Source organism: Poecilia reticulata, chromosome 18, assembly GCF_904066995.2.
Source record: "Poecilia reticulata chromosome 18, P_reticulata-male-v2, whole genome shotgun sequence".
Taxonomy (NCBI): domain Eukaryota; kingdom Metazoa; phylum Chordata; class Actinopteri; order Cyprinodontiformes; family Poeciliidae; genus Poecilia; species Poecilia reticulata.
In genome coordinates this window covers 7,436,708-7,455,838 of record NC_088847.1, presented here as the reverse complement: position 1 = coordinate 7,455,838, position 19,131 = coordinate 7,436,708, and positions in this window count along the sequence as shown.

The window sequence follows — 19,131 nt, the reverse complement described above, 5'->3', positions numbered from 1 at the left end:
CTAAAGTTAGCTTTTAGCTAATTTTCTCAATAATTAGACATGTTTAGTATACTGAATGGTGTAGTAAAATTAAAACAACATGGTCCTGTTGCTCCACATGCTACTGCCAGCATTTAAGCTAACATTAGCATATTGGCTAATTTGAGCTCATGCATCAATTTTAACATAATGAATGGTACAACTACAGCTTAGTCAACATGCTTCTGCCTCTCCACAGTTAATTGACTACGTTGCAGCTTTCTTTAGCATTAATGCTAATTTTTAACATCATAACACTGCGTCAAAGCCGACGGGCACACTTTGGCATGCCCCTTTAAAATTTCTGCAGGAATTTTCTAGTTAGGGGCATGCCATAGCAATGCATAAGGAGAGCAGTACTGACTTGCGAAGCAAGTCAGTACTGCCTCCATGCATTGCATGGCAGGCACCTATTGTTCTACACCCAATAGAATGTCTGTTTATTATTATAACATCTTCTTCCATTACCGTTAATGCGGCTCGTACCGCTGCGTGCCCACCCACAAAAGTGGTATCAAAACGTGCGGCTCGTACCCGAGAAGGGAGCTATTACTTTTATTGGGGATCGGAGTTACGATGGCGACGTAAAAAGCGAAAAACGAGCGAAATTTCCAACTGCCGAAACCCTAGAGTGTAACTGAAACCAACTGCCGCTTTTTAGAGTGAGGAACAGAGTGGAATTTTGACCCAAAAATAATTTTGAAATCGCTCTCATGGCTGCAAAACTTGTGCTATTGGTATGAAAGTTGGTCAGGAAATAGCACCGCATGCCTGCTCCGGTGAAATGTTTTCAAAATTTCTCTAGGGCTTACGGTTTTCTGTCCAGGTGCTTCAGAGCAAAGTTATGGGACATGACCAACTGACGCTTCATCCCCAGTGTTTTATATAGGTTTTTGAGTTACTACAGAAGGAGGGTGAACAGAATGTTAAATCTACAGGCAGGGCAGAGTTTTCTGGGCATTATATCACTGCTTTAACCCAACCACTGTTACACATTGGATTAGTGTGGCCATTTAAAATTAAGCTTACTGAAAATTTTATAATAAAAGCCTGTATATTTCTTTGCAGCCTAACTAACTCCTAACTAAAGCCTTGACATGTTTCACATCAATTCATTACTCTTTTGGCCTTTATGTGACTGGTTTAAACAAACTACTGTAACACTATGATTTGGTGTGGTAGTTAAAATGAAGTTTACTGAAAGTTTCAAAATAAAAGTCTGCATATTCCTCACGTTAGTGCACCGCCGTAGGCGGTGCAATAATATTCAGCTTTTTTTACCTTTTTTCGCTCAGGATAGTGAACTGCCTTGCGCAGCAAGGCAGTTCATTAACATTAGCACAAACATTTGCATTTGACCCGCCATTTTAGTGCACCGCCGTAGGCGGTGCAATAATATTAAACTTTTTTGTTATTTATTTGTCAGGATAGTAAACTGCCTTGCGCAGCAAGCCTTGACATTTTTCAATGACTCTTTTGGCCTTTTTGTGACTGGTTTAAACAAACTACTGTTACACATTGAAATGGTAAGGTAGTTAAAATGAAGCTTAATGAAAGTTTCAAAATAAAAGTGCATACTTCCCTGAGGTTAGTGCACCGCCGTAGGCAAAGAATGCCTGCTCCGGTAAAATGTTTTCGAAATTTCTCTAGGGCTTACGGTTTTCTGTCCAGGTGCTTCAGAGCAAAGTGACGGGTCATGACCAACTGACGCTCCTCCTCTGTGTTTAATATAGGTTTTTGAAAAATTACTGAGCTCTGCACACACCATATTTCTCTCATCAGTGCAATTCCTGTGAATGACCTACAGATATGAATCACGGTACTATGGGAGACGACAAATAGCCCTCTCATACGCTTCAAACGGTTTTCGGATCGGCCTTACGGATCTTGAATGGGAAGGGGTCGTTCAGTGTGCTTGTTTTAGTGAAACTGGCTGGCTCAAACAGATAGAATTGTCTCCCCCTGTGTGTCTCTCTTACAGCTGGCACCCTGTGGCCTATTTACCATAGCAACCGAACATGGCAACAGCTCCTGGGTCAGAATACAAACACTATGGCAAACATACAGTTAAAGCAGAGGGCTACTATTTAAGTGGTTTAACACACCCACTGTTAAACATTGGATTAGTGTGGCCATTTACAATGAAGCTTAATAAATTTTTCAAAATAAAAGCCTTGATCATTTTTACATCCTGCAATTGCTCTACTGGTGATTTAAAAACTGGTGTTACCAAATTACTGTTACAGACTGGATTAGTGTAGCCATTGATCATGACGCTTACTGAAAATTTCAAAATAAAAGCTTTGGCCATTTTTACATCAAGCAATTGTTCTTTTGGGCCTTACATGACTGGTTTAACCAAACCACTGTTACACATTGAATTAGTGTGGTCATTAAAATGAAGCTAATTGAAACTTTCAAAATAAAAACCTGTATATTCCTCTCACATGAGTGCACCGCCTGCTCAGGATAGTGAACTGCCTTGCGCAGCAAAGCAGTTCAATAACATTAGCACAAACTTTAGCATTTCACCCCCCTTGACTATATGCTTCAAACAGTTTTTGGATCACTCTTGCAGTTCCTGAACAGGAAGGAGATGTTTGGACTGCTTTGTTCAGAAAAACTAACAGTTAGAATCTGTTTCTCTCTTTGTGTCTCACTCACACGATAGTTGAGCTGCTCTTTAGAATTACAATGACTGAAGGTCAGAACTACTCTCAAATATCACATAGGGATGAGCTGGCATTTAGATCTACTTGCTGTTTTGGTCATTATATTGGTGGAATATACAAACCACAGTTACACATTGGATAAGTGTGGCTAATTGAAATGAAGCTTACTAAAAATTTCAAAATAAAAGCCCCGACATTTTTCACGTTAGGTTATTGGTCTTTTGGGCTTTATGGTACTGGTTTAAACAAACCAGACTTGCACATTGAATTAGCGTGGTCCTTAAAATGAAGCTTACTGAAACTTTCAAAATAAAAGCCTGCATACTCCTCTCATGTCAGTGCACTGCCATAGGCGGTGCAAGAACTTTTTTTTAACCTTTTTTTTCTCAGTATATTAGCACAAAGAGTAGCACTTCACTGCCCCTAGTGCATTGCCTTGCGCAGCACACACACAGCAGTTGGCTGAGGATTAATTACTATAGAAGAACTACAACATGGTGGAACTCTCAGATACCACACATTAGGGCTGAGCTGGCATTTAGAACTACTTGCTGTTTTGGGCATTATATAGCTGGACTGTTACACATTGGATTAATGTGGCCATTAATCCAATGTGTAACAATTATGAAGCTTACTAAAAATTTCAAAATAAAAGCCTTGACATTTTTCACATCAGGTAATTGCTCTTTTGTGCTTTATGCGCATGGTTTAAACAAACTACTGTTACACATTAAATTGGTGAGGTAGTTAAAATGAAGCTTACTGAAAATTTCAAATTAAAAGTCTGTATATTCCTCAACTTTTAGTGCACCGCCATAGGCGGTGCAATAATATTAGTGTTTTTTATGTTATTTATTTCTCAGGATAGTGACAGTTCATTAGCATTAGTACAAAAGTTATCATTTCACTGTCTTTCACTAATACACTAGCATTTTCACCTAAAGTTAGCTTTTAGCCAATTTTCTCATTAATTAGACATGTTTAGTGTGCTGAATATAGTAGTAAAATTAAAACAACATTGTCCTGTTGCTCCACATGCTACTGCCAGCATTTAAGCTAACATTAGCATATTGGCTAATTTTAGCTCATGCATCAATTTTAACATAATGAATGGTACAACTACAGCTTATTCAACATGCTTCTGCCTCTCCACAGTTAATTGACTACGTTGCAGCTTTCTTTAGCATTAATGCTAATTTTTAACATCATAACACTGCGTCAAAGCCGACGGGCACACTTTGGCATGCCCCTTTAAAATTTCTGCAGGAATTTTCTAGTTAGGGGCATGCCATAGCAATGCATAAGGAGAGCAGTACTGACTTGCGAAGCAAGTCAGTACTGCCTCCATGCATTGCATGGCAGGCACCTATTGTTCTACACCCAATAGAATGTCTGTTTATTATTATAACATCTTCTTCCATTACCGTTAATGCGGCTCGTACCGCTGCGTGCCCACCCACAAAAGTGGTATCAAAACGTGCGGCTCGTACCCGAGAAGGGAGCTATTACTTTTATTGGGGATCGGAGTTACGATGGCGACGTAAAAAGCGAAAAACGAGCGAAATTTCCAACTGCCGAAACCCTAGAGTGTAACTGAAACCAACTGCCGCTTTTTAGAGTGAGGAACAGAGTGGAATTTTGACCCAAAAATAATTTTGAAATCGCTCTCATGGCCGCAAAACTTGTGCTATTGGTATGAAAGTTGGTCAGGAAATAGCACCGCATGTCTGCTCCGGTAAAATGTTTTCAAAATTTCTCTAGGGCTTACGGTTTTCTGTCCAGGTGCTTCAGAGCAAAGTGACGGGACATGACCAACTGACGCTTCATCCCCAGTGTTTTATATAGGTTTTTGAGTTACTACAGATGGAGGGTGAACAGAATGTTATATCTGCAGGCAGGGCAGAGTTTTCTGGGCATTATATCACTGCTTTAACCCAACCACTGTTACACATTGGATTAGTGTGGCCATTTAAAATTAAGCTTACTGAAAATTTTATAATAAAAGCCTGTATATTTCTTTGCAGCCTAACTAACTCCTAACTAAAGCCTTGACATTTTTCACATCAGGTCATTACTCTTTTGGCCTTTATGTGACTGGTTTAAACAAACTACTGTAACACTATGATTTGGTGTGGTAGTTAAAATGAAGTTTACTGAAAGTTTCAAAATAAAAGTCTGCATATTCCTCACGTCAGTGCACCACCGTAGGCGGTGCAATAATACTCAGCTTTTTTTAACCTTTTTTTGCTCAGGATAGTGAACTGCCTTGCGTAGCAAGGCAGTTCATTAACATTAGCACAAACATTATTTACTGAAATAAATATCAATAAATATCCTGAGAAATAAATATCAGGGAAGACAAAAAGCCATCTCATACGCTTCAAACAGTTTTTGCATCGGCCTTACGGATTTTGTAGGGGAAGGGGTCGTTCAGACTGCTTTTTTCATCAAATCTGACTTTGTGTTTACATCAGTCTTATTTAAAATAAGCATTCTAGCAATTTTTAGTAACTTTTTCCTGTCAGGTTAGTACATTTACATCAGTCATTCTTAAAATAAGCATTTTACCCATTTTTGCTTTGGTCTCTGGTTAGTATATGTACCTAAGTCTTTCTTAAAATGAGCATTTTAAGCTAAGACCCTGTTCCTCCTTCTACTGTAGACAACTCCTGCAGGTAAAAAAAATATTGTTACATCATATAACCCCTAAAGAACAATACTACTGATGCATTTTTGAAATAATAACTTTATATTTAGGGAAAATTACAATTGATCACAAAAAAAATTAAATTAAATCTTAAAAAAAAAAAGATTTAATTTAAAAATTACTGAGTTCTGCACACACCATATTTCTCTCATCAGTGCAATTACTGTGAATGACCTACAGATATGAATCACGGTACTATGGGAGACGACAAATAGCCCTCTCATACGCTTCAAACGGTTTTCGGATCGGCCTTACGGATCTTGAATGGGAAGGGGTCGTTCAGTGTGCTTGTTTTAGTGAAACTGGCTGGCTCAAACAGATAGAATTGTCTCCCCCTGTGTGTCTCTCTTACAGCTGGCACCCTGTGGCCTATTTACCATAGCAACCGAACATGGCAACAGCTCCTGAGTCAGATAGCAAACATTCTATGGCAAACATACAGTTAAAGCAGAGGGCTACTATTTAAGTGGTTTAACACACCCACTGTTAAACATTGGATTAGTGTGGCCATTTACAATGAAGCTTAATAATTTTTTCAAAATAAAAGCCTTGATCATTTTTACATACTGCAATTGCTCTACTGGTGATTTAAAAACTGGTGTTACCAAATTACTGTTACAGACTGGATTAGTGTAGCCATTGATTATGACGCTTACTGAAAATTTCAAAATAAAAGCTTTGGCCATTTTTACATCGAGCAATTGTTCTTTTGGGCCTTACATGACTGGTTTAAACAAACCACAGTTGGACATTGAATTAGCATAGTCATTAAAATGAAGCTAACTGAAAGTTTCAAAATAAAAGCCTGCATATTCCTCTCGTGTTAGTGCACCGCCGTAGGCAGTGCAATATTATTAGTGTTTTTTATGTTATTTATTTCTCAGGATAGTGAACTGCCTTGCGCAGCAAGGCAGTTAATTAACATTAGCACAAACATTAGCATTTCACTTTCTTTGACTAGTGTACTAGCACTTTTACCTATAGTTAGCTTTTAGCTAATTTTCTCATTAATTAGACATGTTTAGTGTACTGAATGGAGTAGTAAAATTAAAACAACATGGTCCTGTTGCTCCACATGCTACTGCCAGCATTTATGCTAACATTAGCATATTGGCTATTTTTAGCTTATGCATCAGTTTTAACATAAGGAGTGGTACAACTACAGCTTAGTCAACATGCTTCTGCCTCTCCACAGGTTATTGACAACGTTGCAGCTTTCTTTAGCATGAATGCTAATTTTTAGCATAAAAACACTGGCTCAAAGCCGACGGGCACACTTTGGCATGCCCCTTTAAAATTTCTGCAGGAATTTTCTAGTTATATATTTATTCTTCCGTCACCGTTAATGCGGCTCGTACCGCTGCGTACCCACCCACAAAAGTGGTATCAAAACGTGCGGCTCGTACCCGAGAAGGGAGCTATTACTTTTATTGGGGATTGGAGTTAAAATGATTACATAAATTAATAAAAACGAAAAAATTTGAGATTTTGTGTCTCACAGAATCAGTAATCTTTCTCTATGAAACACACACACAGGACTGTTTATGGCTGACTCAAAAACCCTTTTTAAATCCCCCTCACAGGCATAAATATCGCCCTATTGATCTGAAAGTTGGTCATAACATAGATACACATGCCTGCTCATGTACAATGTTTACAAAAATTTGCTAGGGCTTATGCTTTTTGTCAGGGTCCTTCAGACTGACGCCTGGTGTCTCCCAAGTATAGAAACTGTGTCTGAAGAGCATTTTCCCGCTCTTTGGCTCTCACAGCTGCAGGGGATTAATTACCATAGCAACAGAAGAACACAGTGTCTGGAACTGCAGCTACCCAGGACTGCACTGTAGGGTTTACTGGTATTTACAACTTCTTGTGTTTTCAGCATTATACTACTGATTCAAGACTATAACCATTACACATATGTCCCCCCATGTTAAAATCTGACATAAATAAGAATAAATAGTTGATTAAAAGTCTGTGGACAGAAAATAACGTCGCTGCTCCTTTAAGGAACCAGCGGCACAGACGCGGCGCCTGGGTGATGCTACAGATCACAAACCTGACAGAGAGCAGAAGAGGATTCGTAGGAAAAGAGCGGTGATGAACGGAAACGCTTAATATAGTTGAGAAAACATAAATTACCTGGTCGAAAACTGACTGGGATTTAATGAGAACTAAGTTACATCGGTTTTGGTGAGTTTTGTTTTTATTTTCTTACATTTTCATCGTGTTGTACTTTTCCTTTTAGCAGAGAGCTAAGGCTAAAAACGTAGCCGTTTGCAAGGAAATACTCCGTCATAAACTGTTATCAGGTTAATATATAAACTGTTATCCGGGTAATATATTGGGTTTATGAAGAATTTATTTGAATAATTTCAGGATTTAAAAAGACTTTTTTCGTGTTTGTGACCTGTTACACAGGTCAGGTTTTTTGTTGGTTGGAAGCTTGGTCGGAGCAAGGATTGGTCTGCCATGTGTGACGCAAGTAATGACAGACAACATGCTACTGATGCTCCAATAGCATTCATGCTATTGTTAGCATTTTGGCTCATTTTAGCTTATGCAACATACTAAAATGAGCAAAAATGCTCATACTACCGTACGAGTACAGCTTAAGAAAACATGCTTCTGACTCCCCGCAGGTTATTGACCACACTGAAGCTTTCTTAAGCATGATTGCTTAATGCTAATTTTTAACATCATAACGCTGCGTCAAAGCCGACGGGCACACTTTGGCATGCCCCTTTAAAATTTCTGCAGGAATTTTCTAGTTATAGGTTTATTCTTCCGTCACCGTTAATGCGGCTCGTACCGCTGCGTGCCCACCCACAAAAGTGGTATCAAATCGTGCGGCTCGATGCCGAGATGGGAGCTATTACTTTTATAGGGGATCGGAGTTACGACGGCGACGTAAAAAGCGAAAAACGAGCGAAATTTCCAACTGCCGAAACCCTAGAGTGTAACTGAAACCAACTGCCGCTTTTTAGAGTGAGAAACAGAGTGGAATTTTGACCCCAAAATAATTTTGAAATCGCTCTCATGGCCGCAAAACTTGTGCTATAGGTATGAAAGTTAGTCATGAAATAGCACCGCATGTCTGCTCCGGTAAAATGTTTTCAAAATTTCTCTAGGGCTTACGGTTTTCTGTCCAGGTGCTTCAGAGCAAAGTGATGGGACATGACCAACTGACGCTCCCCCTCAGTGTTTAATATAGGTTTTTGAAAAATTACTGAGCTCACCACACACCATTTTTCTCTCATCAGTGCAATTATTGTGAATGACCTACAGATATGAATCACGGGACTATCAGAGACGACAAGTAGCCCTCTCATACGCTTCAAACGGTTTTTGGATCGGCATAACGGTTCCCGAACGGGAAGGGGTCGTTCAGACTGCTTTTTTCATTAAAAGTGACTGGGTGTTCTCAAAGTTGCATGAAGTGTCTCTCACACACACAGCAGTTGGCAGAGGCTTAATCGCTATAGCAACTGCTGGTTTGGCCTACAAGGTCTCTGTAGTTCTAAACATGGTGGAACACCTTAATACAGAGGGCAGAGCAGAAGGTCAGAACTACAACATGGCGGATCATTCAGTTATTACAGAGGAGGGCTGAGCTGGAATGTAGAGCTACTCGCTGTTTTGGGCATTATATTGGTGGATTAACCAAACCACTGTTACACATTGGATTAGTGTGTCTATTTAAAATGAAGCTTACTGAAAATTTCAAAATAAAAGCCCTAACATTTTTCACATCAGGTAATTGGTCTTTTGGGCTTTATGGGACTGGTTTAAACAAACCAGAGTTGCACATTGAATTAGCGTGGTCATTAAAATGAAGCTTACTTAAACTTTCAAAATAAAAGCCTGCATACTCCTCTCAAGGCGGTGCAATAATATGTCGTTTTTTAAAACCTTATATAGCTGGACTTTTACACATTGGATTAATGTGGCCATAAATCCAATGTGAAACAAAATGAAGCTTACTGAAAGTTTCAAATAAAAGTCTGCATATTTCTCCCACGTTAGTGCACCGCCGTAGGCGGTGCAATAATATTAGCTTTTTTTATGTTATTTATTTCTCAGGATAGTGAACTGCCTTGCGCAGCAAGGCAGTTCATTAGCATTTGTACAAAAGTTAGCATTTCACTGTCTTTGACTAGTGCAAGAGCACTTTTACCTAAAGTTAGCTTTTAGCTAATTTTCTCATTAATTAGACATGTTTAGTGTACTGAATGGAGTAGTAAAATTAAAACAACATGGTCCTGTTGCTCCACATGTTACTGCCAGCATTTAAGCTAACATTAGCATATTGGCTAATTTTAGCTTATGCATCAATTTTAACATAATGAATGGTACAAGTACAGCTTAGTCAACATGCTTCTGCCTCTCCACAGGTTATTGACTACGTTGCAGCTTTCTTTAGCATTAATGCTAATTTTTAGCATCAAAACGCTGCGTCAAAGCCGACGGGCACACTTTGGCATGCCCCTTTAAAATTTCTGCAGGAATTTTCTAGTTATATATTTATTCTTCCGTCACCGTTAATGCGGCTCGTACCGCTGCGTGCCCACCCACAAAAGTGGTATCAAATCGTGCGGCTCGATGCCGAGAAGGGAGCTATTACTTTTATAGGGGATCGGAGTTACGACGGCGACGTAAAAAGCGAAAAACGAGCGAAATTTCCAACTGCCGAAGCGCAGAGTGTAACTGACACCAACTGCCGTTTTTTTAGAGTGAGGAACAGGGTGGAATTTTGACCCAAAAATAATTTTGAAATCGCTCTCATGGCCGTAAAACTTGTGCTATTGATATGAAAGTTGGTCAGGAAATCGCACCGCATGTCTGCTCCGGTAAAATGTTTTCGAAATTTCTCTAGGGCTTACGGTTTTCTGTCCAGGTGCTTCAGAGCAAAGTGACGGGACATGACCAACTGACGCTCCCCCTCAGTGTTTAATATAGGTTTTTGAAAACTTACTGAGCTCACCACACACCATTTTTATCTCATCAGTGCAATTATTGTGAATGACCTACAGATATGAATCATAGGACTATCAGAGACGACAAGTAGCCCTCTCATACGCTTCAAACGGTTTTTGGATCGGCATAACGGTTCCTGAACTGGAAGGGGTCGTTCAGACTGCTTTTTTCATGAAAAGTGACTGGGTGTTCTCAAAGTTGCATGAAGTGTCTCTCACACACACACAGCAGTTGGCAGAGGCTTGATCGCTATGGCAACTGCTGGTTTGGCCTACAAGGTCTCTGTAGTTCTAAACATGGTGAAACACCTTAATACAGAGGGCAGAGCAGAAGGTCAGAACTACAACATGGCGGATCCTTCAGTTATTACAGAGGAGGGCTGAGCTGGAATGTAGAGCTACTTGCTGTTTTGGGCATTATATTGGTGGATTAACCAAACCACTGTTACACATTGGATTAGTGTGTCTATTTAAAATGAAGCTTACTGAAAATTTCAAAATAAAAGCCCTGACATTTTTCACATCAGGTTATTGCTCTTTTGGGCTTTATGGGACTGGTTTAAACAAACCAGAGTTGCACATTGAAATAGCGTGGTCATTAAAATGAAGCTTACTGAAACTATCAAAATAAAAGCCTGCATACTCCTCTCACGTCAGTGCACCGCCGAAGGCGGTGCAATAATATGTAGTTTTTTTAAACCTTATATAGCTGGACTGTTACACATTGGATTAATGTGGCCATAAATCCAATGTGAAACAAAAATGAAGCTTACTGAAAGTTTCAAAATAAAAGTCTGCATAATTCTCTCGTGTTAGTGCACCGCCGTAGGCGGTGCAATAATATTAGCTTTTTTTATGTTAGTTATTTCTTAGGATAGTGAACTGCCTTGCGCAGCAAGGCAGTTCATTAGCATTTGTACAAAAGTTTGCATTTCACTGTCTTTGACTAGTACACTAGCACTTTTACCTAAAGTTAGCTTTTAGCTAATTTTCTCATTAATTAGACAGGTTTAGTATACTGAATGGAGTAGTAAAATTAAAACAACATGTTCCTGTTGCTCCACATGCTACTGCCAGCATTTAAGCTAACATTAGCATATTGGCTAATTTTAGCTTATGCATCAATTTTAACATAATGAATGGTACAAGTACAGCTTAGTAAACATGCTTCTGCCTCTACACAGGTTATTGACTACGTTGCAGCTTTCTTTAGCATTAATGCTAATTTTTAGCATCATAACCCTGCGTCAAAGCCGACGGGCACACTTTGGCATGCCCCTTTAAAATTTCTGCAGGAATTTTCTAGTTAGGGGCATGCCATAGCAATGCATAAGGAGAGCAGTACTGACTTGCGAAGCAAGTCAGTACTGCCTCCATGCATTGCATGGCAGGCACCTATTGTTCTACACCTAATAGAATGTCTCTTTATTAGGGGCATGCCATAGCAATGCATAAGGAGAGCAGTACTGACTTGCGAAGCAAGTCAGTACTGCCTCCATGCATTGCATGGCAGGCACCTATTGTTCTACACCCAATAGAATGTCTCTTTATTATTAGGGGCATGCCATAGCAATGCATAAGGAGAGCAGTACTGACTTGCGAAGCAAGTCAGTACTGCCTCCATGCATTGCATGGCAGGCACCTATTGTTCTACACCCAATAGAATGTCTGTTTATTATTAGGGGCATGCCATAGCAATGCATAAGGAGAGCAGTACTGACTTGCGAAGCAAGTCAGTACTGCCTCCATGCATTGCATGGCAGGCACCTATTGTTCTACACCTAATAGAACGCCTCTTTATTATAGGTTTATTCTTCCGTCACCGTTAATGCGGCTCGTACCGCTGCGTGCCCACCCACAAAAGTGGTATCAAATCGTGCGGCTCGATGCCGAGAAGGGAGCTATTACTTTTATAGGGGATCGGAGTTACGACGGCGACGTAAAAAGCGAAAAACGAGCGAAATTTCCAACTGCCGAAACGTTAGAGTGTAACTGAAACCAACTGCCGCTTTTTAGAGTGAGGAACAGGGTGGAATTTTGACCCAAAAATAATTTTGAAATCGCTCTCATGGCCGTAAAACTTGTGCTATTGGTATGAAAGTTGGTCAGGAAATAGCACCGCATGTCTGCTCTGGTAAAATGTTTTCAAAATTTCTCTAGGGCTTACGGTTTTCTGTCCAGGTGCTTCAGAGCAAAGTGATGGGACATGACCAACTGACGCTCCCCCTCAGTGTTTAATATAGGTTTTTGAAAAATTACTGAGCTCACCACACACCATTTTTCTCTCATCAGTGCAATTATTGTGAATAACCTACAGATATGAATCACGGGACTATCAGAGACGACAAGTAGCCCTCTCATATGCTTCAAACGGATTTTGGATCGGCATAACGGTTCCCGAACGGGAAGGGGTCGTTCAGACTGCTTTTTTCATGAAAAGTGACTGGGTGTTCTCAAAGTTGCATGAAGTGTCTCTCACACACACAGCAGTTGGCAGAGGCTTGATCGCTATGGCAACTGCTGGTTTGGACTACAAGGTCTCTGTAGTTCTAAACATGGTGAAACACCTTAATACAGAGGGCAGAGCAGAAGGTCAGAACTACAACATGGCGGATCATTCAGTTATTACAGAGGAGGGCTGAGCTGGAATGTAGAGCTACTTGCTGTTTTGGGCATTATATTGGTGGATTAACCAAACCACTGTTACACATTGGATTAGTGTGTCTATTTAAAATGAAGCTTACTGAAAATTTCAAAATAAAAGCCCTGACATTTTTCACATCAGGTTATTGGTCTTTTGGGCTTTATGGGACTGGTTTAAACAAACCAGAGTTGCACATTGAATTAGCGTGGTCATTAAAATAAGGCTTACTGATACTTTCAAAATAAAGCCTGCATATTCCTCTCACGTCAGTGCACCGCCGTAGGCGGTGCAATAATATTAGCCTTTTTTATGTTATTTATTTCTCAGGATAGTGAACTGCCCTGCGCAGCAAGGCAGTTCATTAACATTAGCACAAACATTAGCATTTGAGCCCCCTTGACTATATGCTTCACACAGTTTTCGGATCACTCTAAAAGATCCTGAATAGGATGGAGATGTTTGGACTGCTTTGTTCAGATAAACTAACTGCTTCAAACCGTTAGAATCTGTTTATCCCTTTGTGTCTCACTCACACGATAGTTGAGCTGCTCTTTAGAACTACAATGACTGAAGGTCAGAACTACAACATGGCGTAACTCTCAAATAGCACATAGGGATGAGCTGGCGTTTAGATCTACTTGCTGTTTTGGTCATTATATAGCTGGACTGTTACATGTTGGAATAATGTGGCCATTAATCCAATGTGTAACAAAAGTGAAGCTTACTGAAAATTTCAAAATAAAAGCCTTGACATTTTTCACATCAGGTATTTCCTCTTTTGTGCTTTAGGTGACTGGTTTAAACAAACTACTGTTACACATTGAATTGGTGTGGTAGTTAAAAAAAAGCTAACTGAAAGTTTCAAAATAAAAGTCTGCATATTACTCACGTGTTAGTGCACCGCCGTAGGCGGTGCAATAATATTAGCTTTTTTTATGTTATTTACTTCTCAGGATAGTGAACTGCCTTGCGCAGCAAGGCAGTTCATTAGCATTTGTACAAAAGTTAGCATTTCACTGTCTTTGACTAGTGCACTAGCACTTTTACCTAAAGTTAGCTTTTAGCTAATTTTCTCATTAATTAGACATGTTTAGTATACTGAATGGAGTAGTAAAATTAAAACAACATGGTCCTGTTGCTCCACATGCTACTGCCAGCATTAAGCTAACATTAGCATATTGGCTAATTTTAGCTTATGCATCAATTTTAACATAATGAATGGTACAAGTACAGATTATTCTACATGCTTCTGCCTCTCCACAGGTTATTGACTACGTTGCAGCTTTCTTTAGCATTAATGCTAATTTTTAGCATAAAAACACTGGCTCAAAGCCGACGGGCACACTTTGGCATGCCCCTTTAAAATTTCTGCAGGAATTTTCTAGTTATAACATCTTCTTCCATTACCGTTAATGCGGCTCGTACCGCTGCGTGCCCACCCACAAAAGTGGTATCAAAACGTGCGGCTCGTACCCGAGAAGGGAGCTATTACTTTTATTGGGATCGGAGTTACGATGGCGACGTAAAAAGCGAAAAACGAGCGAAATTTCCAACTGCCGAAACCCTAGAGTGTAACTGAAACCAACTGCCGCTTTTTAGAGTGAGGAACAGAGTGGAATTTTGACCCAAAAATAATTTTGAAATCGCTCTCATGGCTGCAAAACTTGTGCTATTGGTATGAAAGTTGGTCAGGAAATAGCACCGCATGCCTGCTCCGGTGAAATGTTTTCAAAATTTCTCTAGGGCTTACGGTTTTCTGTCCAGGTGCTTCAGAGCAAAGTTATGGGACATGACCAACTGACGCTTCATCCCCAGTGTTTTATATAGGTTTTTGAGTTACTACAGAAGGAGGGTGAACAGAATGTTAAATCTACAGGCAGGGCAGAGTTTTCTGGGCATTATATCACTGGTTTAACCCAACAACTGTTACACATTGGATTAGTGTGGCCATTTAAAATTAAGCTTACTGAAAATTTTATAATAAAAGCCTGTATATTTCTTTGCAGCCTAACTAACTCCTAACTAAAGCCTTGACATGTTTCACATCAATTCATTACTCTTTTGGCCTTTATGTGACTGGTTTAAACAAACTACTGTAACACTATGATTTGGTGTGGTAGTTAAAATGAAGTTTACTGAAAGTTTCAAAATAAAAGTCTGCATATTCCTCACGTTAGTGCACCGCCGTAGGCGGTGCAATAATATTCAGCTTTTTTTACCTTTTTTCGCTCAGGATAGTGAACTGCCTTGCGCAGCAAGGCAGTTCATTAACATTAGCACAAACATTTGCATTTGACCCGCCATTTTAGTGCACCGCCGTAGGCGGTGCAATAATATTAAACTTTTTTGTTATTTATTTGTCAGGATAGTAAACTGCCTTGCGCAGCAAGCCTTGACATTTTTCAATGACTCTTTTGGCCTTTTTGTGACTGGTTTAAACAAACTACTGTTACACATTGAAATGGTAAGGTAGTTAAAATGAAGCTTAATGAAAGTTTCAAAATAAAAGTGCATACTTCCCTGAGGTTAGTGCACCGCCGTAGGCAAAGAATGCCTGCTCCGGTAAAATGTTTTCGAAATTTCTCTAGGGCTTACGGTTTTCTGTCCAGGTGCTTCAGAGCAAAGTGACGGGTCATGACCAACTGACGCTCCTCCTCTGTGTTTAATATAGGTTTTTGAAAAATTACTGAGCTCTGCACACACCATATTTCTCTCATCAGTGCAATTCTGTGAATGACCTACAGATATGAATCACGGTACTATCGGAGACGACAAATAGCCCTCTCGTACGCTTCAAACGGTTTTCGGATCGGCCTTACGGATCTTGAATGGGAAGGGGTCGTTCAGTGTGCTTGTTTTAGTGAAACTGGCTGGCTCAAACAGATAGAATTGTCTCCCCCTGTGTGTCTCTTACAGCTGGCACCCTGTGGCCTATTTACCATAGCAACCGAACATGGCAACAGCTCCTGGGTCAGAATACAAACACTATGGCAAACATACAGTTAAAGCAGAGGGCTACTATTTAAGTGGTTTAACACACCCACTGTTAAACATTGGATTAGTGTGGCCATTTACAATGAAGCTTAATAAATTTTTCAAAATAAAAGCCTTGATCATTTTTACATCCTGCAATTGCTCTACTGGTGATTTAAAAACTGGTGTTACCAAATTACTGTTACAGACTGGATTAGTGTAGCCATTGATATGACGCTTACTGAAAATTTCAAAATAAAAGCTTTGGCCATTTTTACATCAAGCAATTGTTCTTTTGGGCCTTACATGACTGGTTTAACCAAACCACTGTTACACATTGAATTAGTGTGGTCATTAAAATGAAGCTAATTGAAACTTTCAAAATAAAAACTGTATATTCCTCTCACATGAGTGCACCGCCGCTCAGGATAGTGAACTGCCTTGCGCAGCAAAGCAGTTCAATAACATTAGCACAAACTTTAGCATTTCACCCCCCTTGACTATATGCTTCAAACAGTTTTTGGATCACTCTTGCAGTTCCTGAACAGGAAGGAGATGTTTGGACTGCTTTGTTCAGAAAAACTAACAGTTAGAATCTGTTTCTCTCTTTGGTCTCACTCACATGATAGTTGAGCTGCTCTTTAGAATACAATGACTGAAGGTCAGAACTACATCTCAAATATCACATAGGGATGAGCTGGCATTTAGATCTACTTGCTGTTTTGGTCATTATATTGGTGGAATATACAAACCACAGTTACACATTGGATAAGTGTGGCTAATTGAAATGAAGCTTACTAAAAATTTCAAAATAAAAGCCCCGACATTTTTACGTTAGGTTATTGGTCTTTTGGGCTTTATGGACTGGTTTAAACAAACCAGACTTGCACATTGAATTAGCGTGGTCCTTAAAATGAAGCTTACTGAAACTTTCAAAATAAAAGCCTGCATACTCCTCTCATGTCAGTGCACTGCCATAGGCGGTGCAAGAACTTTTTTTTTAACCTTTTTTTTCTCAGTATATTAGCACAAAGAGTAGCACTTCACTTCCCCCTAGTGCATTGCCTTGCGCAGCACACACACAGCAGTTGGCTGAGGATTAATTACTATAGAAGAACTACAACATGGTGGAACTCTCAGATACCACACATTAGGGCTGAGCTGGCATTTAGAACTACTTGCTGTTTTGGGCATTATATAGCTGGACTGTTACACATTGGATTAATGTGGCCATTAATCCAATGTGTAACAATTATGAAGCTTACTAAAAATTTCAAAATAAAAGCCTTGACATTTTCACATCAGGTAATTGCTCTTTTGTGCTTTATGGCATGGTTTAAACAAACTACTGTTACACATTAAATTGGTGAGGTAGTTAAAATGAAGCTTACTGAAAATTTCAAATTAAAAGTCTGTATATTCCTCAACTTTTAGTGCACCTCTGTAGGCGGTGCAATAATATTAGTGTTTTTTATGTTATTTATTTCTCAGGATAGTGACAGTTCATTAGCATTTGTACAAAAGTTAGCATTTCACTGTCTTTGACTAGTGCACTAGCACTTTTACCTAAAGTTAGCTTTTAGCTAATTTTCTCATTAATTAGACATGTTTAGTATACTGAATGAGTAGTAAAATTAAAACAACATGGTCCTGCTGCTCCACATGCTGCTGCCAGCATTTAAGCTAACATTAGCATATTGGCTAATTTTAGCTTATGAATCAATTTTAACATAATGAATGGTACAACTACAGCTTAGTCAACATGCTTCTGCCTCTCCACAGTTAATTGATTACGTTGCAGCTTTCTTTAGCATTAATGCTAATTTTTAGCATCGTAACGCTGGCTCAAAGCCGACGGGCACACTTTGGCATGCCCCTTTAAAATTTCTGCAGGAATTTTCTAGTTATTTATTATTCTTCCATCACCGTTAATGCGGCTCGTACCGCTGCGTGCCCACCCACAAAAGTGGTATCAAATCGTGCGGCTCGATGCCGAGAAGGGAGCTATTACTTTTATAGGGGATCGGAGTTACAACGGCGACGTAAAAAGCGAAAAACGAGCGAAATTTCCAACTGCCGAACGTTAGAGTGTAACTGAAACCAACTGCCGCTTTTTAGAGTGAGAAACAGGGTGGAATTTTGACCCAAAATAATTTTGAAATCGCTCTCATGGCCGCAAAACTTGTGCTATTGGTATGAAAGTTGGTCAGGAAATAGCACCGCATGTCTGCTCCGGTAAAATGTTTTCAAAATTTTCTAGGGCTTACGGTTTTCTGTCCAGGTGCTTCAGAGCAAAGTGATGGGACATGACCAACTGACGCTCCTCCTCAGTGTTTAATATAGGTTTTTGAAATTACTGAGCTCACCACACACCATTTTCTCTCATCAGTGCAATTATGTGAATGACCTACAGATATGAATCACGGACTATCAGAGACGACAAGTAGCCCTCTCACGCTTCAAACGGTTTTTGGATCGGCATAACGGTTCCCGAACGGGAAGGGGTCGTTCAGACTGCTTTTTTCATTAAAAGTGACTGGGTGTTCTCAAAGTTACATGAAGTGTCTCTCACACACACAGCAGTTGGCAGAGGCTTGATCGCTATGGCAACTGCTGGTTTGGCCTACAAGGTCTCTGTAGTTCTAAACATGGTGAAACACCTTAATACAGAGGGCAGAGCAGAAGGTCAGAACTACAACATGGCGGATCATTCAGTTATTACAGAGGAGGGCTGAGCTGGAATGTAGAGCTACTTGCTGTTTTGGGCATTATATTGGTGGATTAACCAAACCACTGTTACACATTGGATTAGTGTGTCTATTTAAAATGAAGCTTACTGAAAATTTCAAAATAAAAGCCCTGACATTTTTCACATCAGGTTATTGGTCTTTTGGGCTTTATGGGACTGGTTTAAACAAACCAGAGTTGCACATTGAATTAGCGTGGTCATTAAAATGAAGCTTACTGAAACTTTCAAAATAAAAGTCTGCCTATTCCTCTAGTGTTAGTGCACCGCCGAAGGCGGTGCAATAATATTAGCCTTTTTTATGTTATTTATTTCTCAGGATAGTGAACTGCCTTGCGCAGCAAGGCAGTTCATTAACATTAGCACAAACATTAGCATTTGAGCCCCCTTGACTA